The 6,826-nt window shown below is 31.8% G+C and overlaps 1 pseudogene; it reads right to left on the reverse strand.

Annotated features, from left to right (window-relative positions):
• Positions 1-1,544: 1,544 nt before the first annotated feature.
• LOC145610815 (abscisic acid receptor PYL12 pseudogene) lies at positions 1,545-2,084 on the reverse strand (annotated as a pseudogene).
• Between the last annotated feature and the right edge of the window lie 4,742 nt (positions 2,085-6,826).

Raw genomic sequence — 6,826 nt, forward strand, 5'->3', positions numbered from 1 at the left:
ATTTTAAAAATTTTTTGAGATTAGGGATAGATTAACATGCAAATTACAAGTATGAAATCTAAATCCATAGATAAGGATAAGGGTAATAGTTAGTTCGTTACCTTAGGTAAGAGAGGCAACAAAAAGGTGGAAACCATCATTACTTCTAAGGGCCTGTTGACATTTACTGAACTGAACTGAACTAAGCTGAGCTGAAATGAATATTTTATGAGAGAAGGAAATTAGGAGCTGAACTAAACTGAACTGATTAGAGCTGAATAGAACCGAACTGAACTGATTGGAGCTGGATTGAATTGAACGGAAATTAAGTAAATGTGAACAAGCCCTAAGTAATGGTAATTGTTACTCAACCTTCTAACCAAGCACTTTTTAATAGTTTGACTGAATTGTTTACAATAAAAAAATTAATACCCTTTTGTCTCACCATACAAAACCTAGTTGTGGTGTTTTCATGGAGATTAAGAAAGTTGTAAATTCCTTAAATTTAATGATTATACTATTATAGCATCAACAATGGGTGATTCAAGACCCTCCCCACAATACTCTCTCTCCTAATTTTGAGGTAGCTCACCATTATGAAAGTGACTCATGGGGTGAGGCTCTTCTCTCTTCCAAGTCATTGACCGCCTTGACACACGAGCCTAGTGACAACCTAGAAGATGACAAGTGGCAAATTTTTCATTTTTATGTAGTTTTTTTGCCCTAATTTAACATAAAACAATTTTTTTTAATTGTAGTGAGCTAGCTCACCATTGTAAAAAAAATAAATAAGTGACTCATAATAGTGAATCATGTTAGTGGAATATAATTTGGGAGAGTTAAAATTGGAGAGAGAAACTGTGAGCTACTTCCCCAATTATTCACACATGCATAACAAACGCCCCCTGATTGGAAGAGGACTTCATCATGCTTACTTATCAGTCTACCTAATAAGGAATAAATGAATAATTAACTAGGTTAATTATTTTCTTAGTTTAGGTTCACGACACGCCTATCATATTAAAAGGTTAGCAACTACTTTTTTATTAATCTACTACCTCCGTATATATATACCGTATAGTAAATAGGAGGGTGAAAAGAGGTATTATTTGTTGTTGTGAAAATTATGGAAAAAGGATGAAGATTTAGTAGAATTGATCGATGTGGAAGGAATTGAGGAAAGTAAAGACGATGAAACAAAGGATATATAATTAAAAGGGTGGGATAGTACTTTGTGCTAATTCAAGAACTTCAAATTGTTTAATATTTTGAACTAATTCAAGATATACTTACATCACATAATGACATAATTAAAGAAGCTAATTCATTTATGTACTCCATAATAAATAAGCCACTATATTTAGATTATTTTTTTTATAAAATAAGACAATTTATTTATATAGCTCACGGGCCAAACGATGATGGCTGATCATCGAAAAACATTAGATATGTTCAACTAGTACATATCTAGAAAATAAAGGAAGTACATACTTTGACCACCTCTTTAAAAAAAAAAAAAAAAAAAAAAAAAAAGCGGCTCTCCCGCTAAATAAAAACAAAAATATTTAATAAATTATAACACGTTCAGCAATATGAGCTAAAGATCTAAGGTTGAATCCAACCAAAGTATCAACCAAAAAACGAGTCTCCTCCTCATTACTACCTCTTGCAACATCAACCGTATACTCTTCCGTTACAATCGTCCTCATTTGGTCACCACCTTTCTCTTTATTAGCCTCCTCTACTAGAGAAATCGTTCCTTGGTAATTAGTAAAACGTCGACTATGATCACCGGCAACAAGACTAACCACAATCACATGCTTCTCGTCGTTGAGCTCATCTAGCCTCTCGATGCTTGTCGTGGATGGGAACCCCGTCATATGGGTTATGTCACGTATGGATCCAATGGTGTTAGTTGAAGAGCGCGATGTAGATGAGTTGATGAACATTTTGTAGGCTTTTGGGTTGTCGAATTGACTGACCAAGGACCATACCACGTCAATTGGTGCATATATAGTTTGTTCCACGCTAAAATTGCATTGTATTGAAGGTATCATAACATTTGTTTGTAAATATTGACTGATTTGGGGAATGATTACAGTCATTTAATTGTATGTGATTTTTTTTGGGGGGTTGATTTGATATAAGAATATGCAATGTAATGTCATGTATTTATAGCAATCCGTAGATTTGAGATGACCAATACGAATTGGTTAAAGGATATCGTTCTAGTATACAAGTATTATTTGAAAAAACTCGTTAAAATAATAACTTATTACTTAAAAACATTATTACATGTATGGGTTTTAAAAAGAAGATATACTTGTATTGTCTATCGAGCAGTTAGCATATAATAAAAAAAAAATCTTCCATATTATCTAATGTAGTGGTAATAGGTGCATCTCACAACTTTGGTATTATTGAGGTAGCTAACGCGTATGATAACGCGCCATAATTAATGAAGTAATAAGGATCTGTTCATATTTATTGAGCTGAATTGAACTGAATTGATTGGAGAACTGAATTGAAGTGAACTTAACTGATTGGAGCTGAACATAACCTAACAGAACTGAACTGATTGGAGCTGAACAAAACTAAACTGAACTGAGATGAAATGAATATTTTATGAGAGAAGGAAAATTAGGAGATGAAGTGAAGTGAACTGAAATTAAGCTGAAGTGAACGGCCCTAAATACTTTTAAACTATAAAAGTTAGCACACTTTTCCTTCTTGGGTAATCCGATAATGTTATACTCCCTCCGTCCCCTGTTGATAGTCCCTTATGGACAAATTTTAGTCCCAAAATGTTCACCCCATTGTTTTTTCCAACAACCATTAATATTATTCTTTTACCAAAATTCCCTCCAATTTGCAACAATACTTGTGCAAATTTAAATTTTCCATGTACATTTTGTTTTCCCATGTACTTTTATTACTTTCTCTCTCTATATTTTTGTATACCCAATGTCAATTTACTTTCTCAATGAATTTTTACTATTGTTATTTGTGTTTATTAATTCCCGTGAAAAACGCCCATTAGGGACTATCAAAAGGGGACGGAAGGAGTATATAGCTCTTTGGGCTAAGGACTACATATAAATATTAATTACACTCAATCTTAAAAATTGTACTCCCTCCGTCCCCGAAAGAACGACCATTTTGGGTTAATTTTGCGGGTATTAAGAAAGTTAAATAAGGGGTTTGTAAGAAAGTAGAGAGAGAAAATAATAAAATACATGGAAAAACAAAATTTTATAAGGGAATCTAATTATGAACAAATATGGTTGCAAATTGGTGAAAACTTTAATGCAAATAGGTCAATCATTTTAGGACTAAAATTAGGCCAAAAGGGTTGAACTTTTGGGGACGCAAAGAATATAAAATTAGGAATCTATAATTATATATTAAAAAACATTCTTAAAAACGTTTATGTGTCACGTGGCACCCATGCCATGTCATCTTTTAATGACGAGCATATGTAATGAAAAATGTTTATCATAAGATTTGAACTCCCAACCACTAAAATATGTAGTAAAAGCTTTACCATCTCATCTATTGAATAATGATGCTCTTATACTTGACTCATATATAGATATATTAATTGGAGATATGAACATTTAATAAATGTAATTTTTTTTTTATAAAAAAAAAAAACGGTTCTATTATTTTCTAATAATACTCTTCAAGGTAATGAATGCAAGAAAGAATTGATAATAGTTGTTTATATAATTAGTCAATAGTTGTTTCCAAAGGTTTTATAAAAAACTATTATAAATAAACAAATAATGAATAAATAAGTAGTAGTAATGAAGATGAACCAATCTATTTAGCTACAAATATTCAAAGTAACGACCCGGTGCATCGCCCGGACCACAAACTAGTTCATTATAAAAACACGCGTAATTTAGTGTAATTAGTGTTTATATTTTTTATGATTTCCTAACTTTATACAATTTTCTAGTGTATATTTAATGCTTATATGTTGTCCTAAAGGCTATGTATAATATTTTCCTTTTTTTTAAAAAATTTTTAAGAAATAAGGTAGCAATTAACATTTAAAGACAAATAAGTAAGTACTCCCTCGTCCCCTTTTTTACATTCCTGGTTTCCTTTTTGCGTATTCTAAAATTACATTCCTCCTTTCCTTTTTTAGTAAGTTTTTTTTTTCCAAATATTTCAAATTATCCCTCTTTTTTAGTTTTGTAATTAATGTTCACTCTTATTTTCTCACTCTTACTACCTCCGTCCCCTTTTGATAGTCCCTTATGGGCATTTTTCACGGGAATTAATAAACTCAAATAAGAATAATTAAAGTACATTGAAAAAATAAATTGACATTAGATATGTAAAAAAAAGTAGAGAGAGAAAGTAATAAAAGTATATGAGAAAACAAAATTTACATGGGAAATATAAATTTACACAAGTATTGTTGCAAGTTGAAGGGAAGTTTGGTAAAAAAAATTAACATTTATGGTTGTTTGAAAGAGCAAATGGGTTGAACATTTTGGGACTAAAATTTGCCCATAAGGGACTATCAAAAGGGGACGGAGGGAGTAATTTCTTATTCTCACTCCTCCCTCAGAATCCTTGTGCCTAAATTTAGAAAAATATGATTGGTTCTTAATTCCAATAGGAGCATGTTATTGGTTCTTTTTTTTTTTTTTTTTTTTTTTTTTTGCAAAGGATTGATGACATGGTATCATTAAATATTAATTTATCTTTGTTTTATTCAAAGACATCATTTAATATTTTATATTTCCCATTGTGTTTTGTTTTATTGTTATTTGTTTTATTTTTGTACTCCCTCCGTCCCTAAATTACATTCCTCTTTCTAACATTTATTCCTCACATAATAGAGAGAAAAAAGAATGTAATTTAGGGACGGAGGGAGTAACTCTTTTTTTTTTTTTTTTTACGAAGCTAGTTCCTTAATTCCCGTGTAATTTTACAAACAAGAATGTAAAAAAGGGACTGAGGGAATAAATATTTAAGAAAATATATTTATCTACTCACTATTCATAAGAATTTACTTAACTTTTTACATGAGAAGATGAGATAGGGACGGGATGAGTTCAAATTTGGATTAAGATAAAGGGTCAGCATTTAAATCTAAGAGAGCAAGTAGCGGAAACGCTTGGCTAAGAGGAAGACACAAAGCACTATCGCTCGCCGCTGATAAAACAATTGGAATTCGCAATTCTTGGTCGGCACTACCGGTCAAACTAGATATTGCGTTAAGTTTTTCCTTTTCAAATTTTTTATTACAATATACTTGTATTACTATTATTATTGTTGTTAAGTTGCATATAAATCTTAACTCTTAAGGATAACAAATAAGTGATGTATGCATCTAAAAGGTTTCATATAACGAGTTAGAAAGTAAACTTAAAAATAATAATTGGTTTAAATTTACTTAATTATATCTATTTGATCACGATAATTAATTTGGCTAAAAGAGAACTAAAATCAAACAAACAAAGTATTTGTACAATTTAAAACTTGACTTAATTATTTTGAGCTTATATATGTACAATTAAAAGTGTGAATTGCTAAACCACGTCCGGTTTTTAATTTATCGGGGAACGCCCGTATTTTAACATAACTTTACAAACGTACCCTCATATTAAATGTACCCTATTTCACTTTCATTTTCTTTAACCACTCTCTAACTTGTTACCCCACCACCCACCAAACAACCATCACCTACACACCACGTCATTTTTTTTGAAAAAAATTGCTTTACTCTTCACTAATAGCGCAAACGGTGATGAATGGACGAGTTTAAGGAAGCAACGATGCCACAGGAGAGGTCGTCGGAGCATACGGAGTCAGTGAGCACTCTGAATTTTTGTCGTTTTTTTCGTAATCATAGAAGGAAAACCTGAAATTTTAGAATCACCCTTGGAACAATCTAAAATTTCAGGCGTTCAACGGGGGAAACGCTTGAAATTTTAGAATGTTCTAGGGTGAAACGCCTGAAATTTTAGAATGTTTTGGGGGAGAATCTAAAATTTCAGGTGTTCCTTCCATGGAACATTCGAAAATTTCAGGCGTTCTTTTAGAACAACAGAATTAAAAAAATAAAAAAATAAAAAAAATAAATAAAAAATAAAAAAACAAGTACCTAATCACCAACCCCTTACATTTCTGATTTCTTGACATCGTCCCTTGTAGCCGGTCGCAATCCTTGGTAGTGACGGAATTGTGGTGGTTTTGCTTGGTGGTAACGGAAATGTGGTGGTTTGATTGGTGGTGGTTGTGGATGAAATTCTTAAGGTAAGAAGAGAGAAAATTAAAAGTAAAAGTAAGAGAGAAGATTGAGGAGTAATTTAAGAGAGGGTTACTTAGGGCCTGTTCTCTTACGTTGAAATTCAGTTCAGTTCAGCTGAGTTCAGTTCAGTTCAGTTCAGTTCAACTCAATTCAGTTCAGTTCAGTTCAGTTCAGTTCAGTTCAGCTCCTAATTTCCTTCTCTTATAAAATATTCATTTCAATTCAGGTTCAGTTCAGTTCAGTTCAGTTCAGTTCAACTGAGTTCAGTTCAGTTCAGTTCAACTGAGTTCAGTTCAGTTCAGTTCAGCTGAGTTCAGCCAATGAGAACAGACCCTTAAAAGAGAAGATTAGTCATAATGTCTAGTTTCATAATATAATTTTGTTACAATTTTTACTATTACGCAATTAAAGATATTTATGGTCAAAGTAACGTCTTGGCAAATGTGCCGGTCAAACTGATGCATATAAAACAAAAAAAGAGGGAGTAATATTAATAGTTGTTGAAAAAAGCAAATGGGATGAATATTTTGGGACTAAAATTTCTCTATAATGGACTATCAAAAGGGGACGGAGGGA

The sequence above is a fragment of the Chenopodium album genome, chromosome 24 (assembly GCF_948465745.1).
Source record: "Chenopodium album chromosome 24, dcCheAlbu1.1, whole genome shotgun sequence".
Taxonomy (NCBI): Eukaryota; Viridiplantae; Streptophyta; class Magnoliopsida; order Caryophyllales; family Amaranthaceae; genus Chenopodium; species Chenopodium album.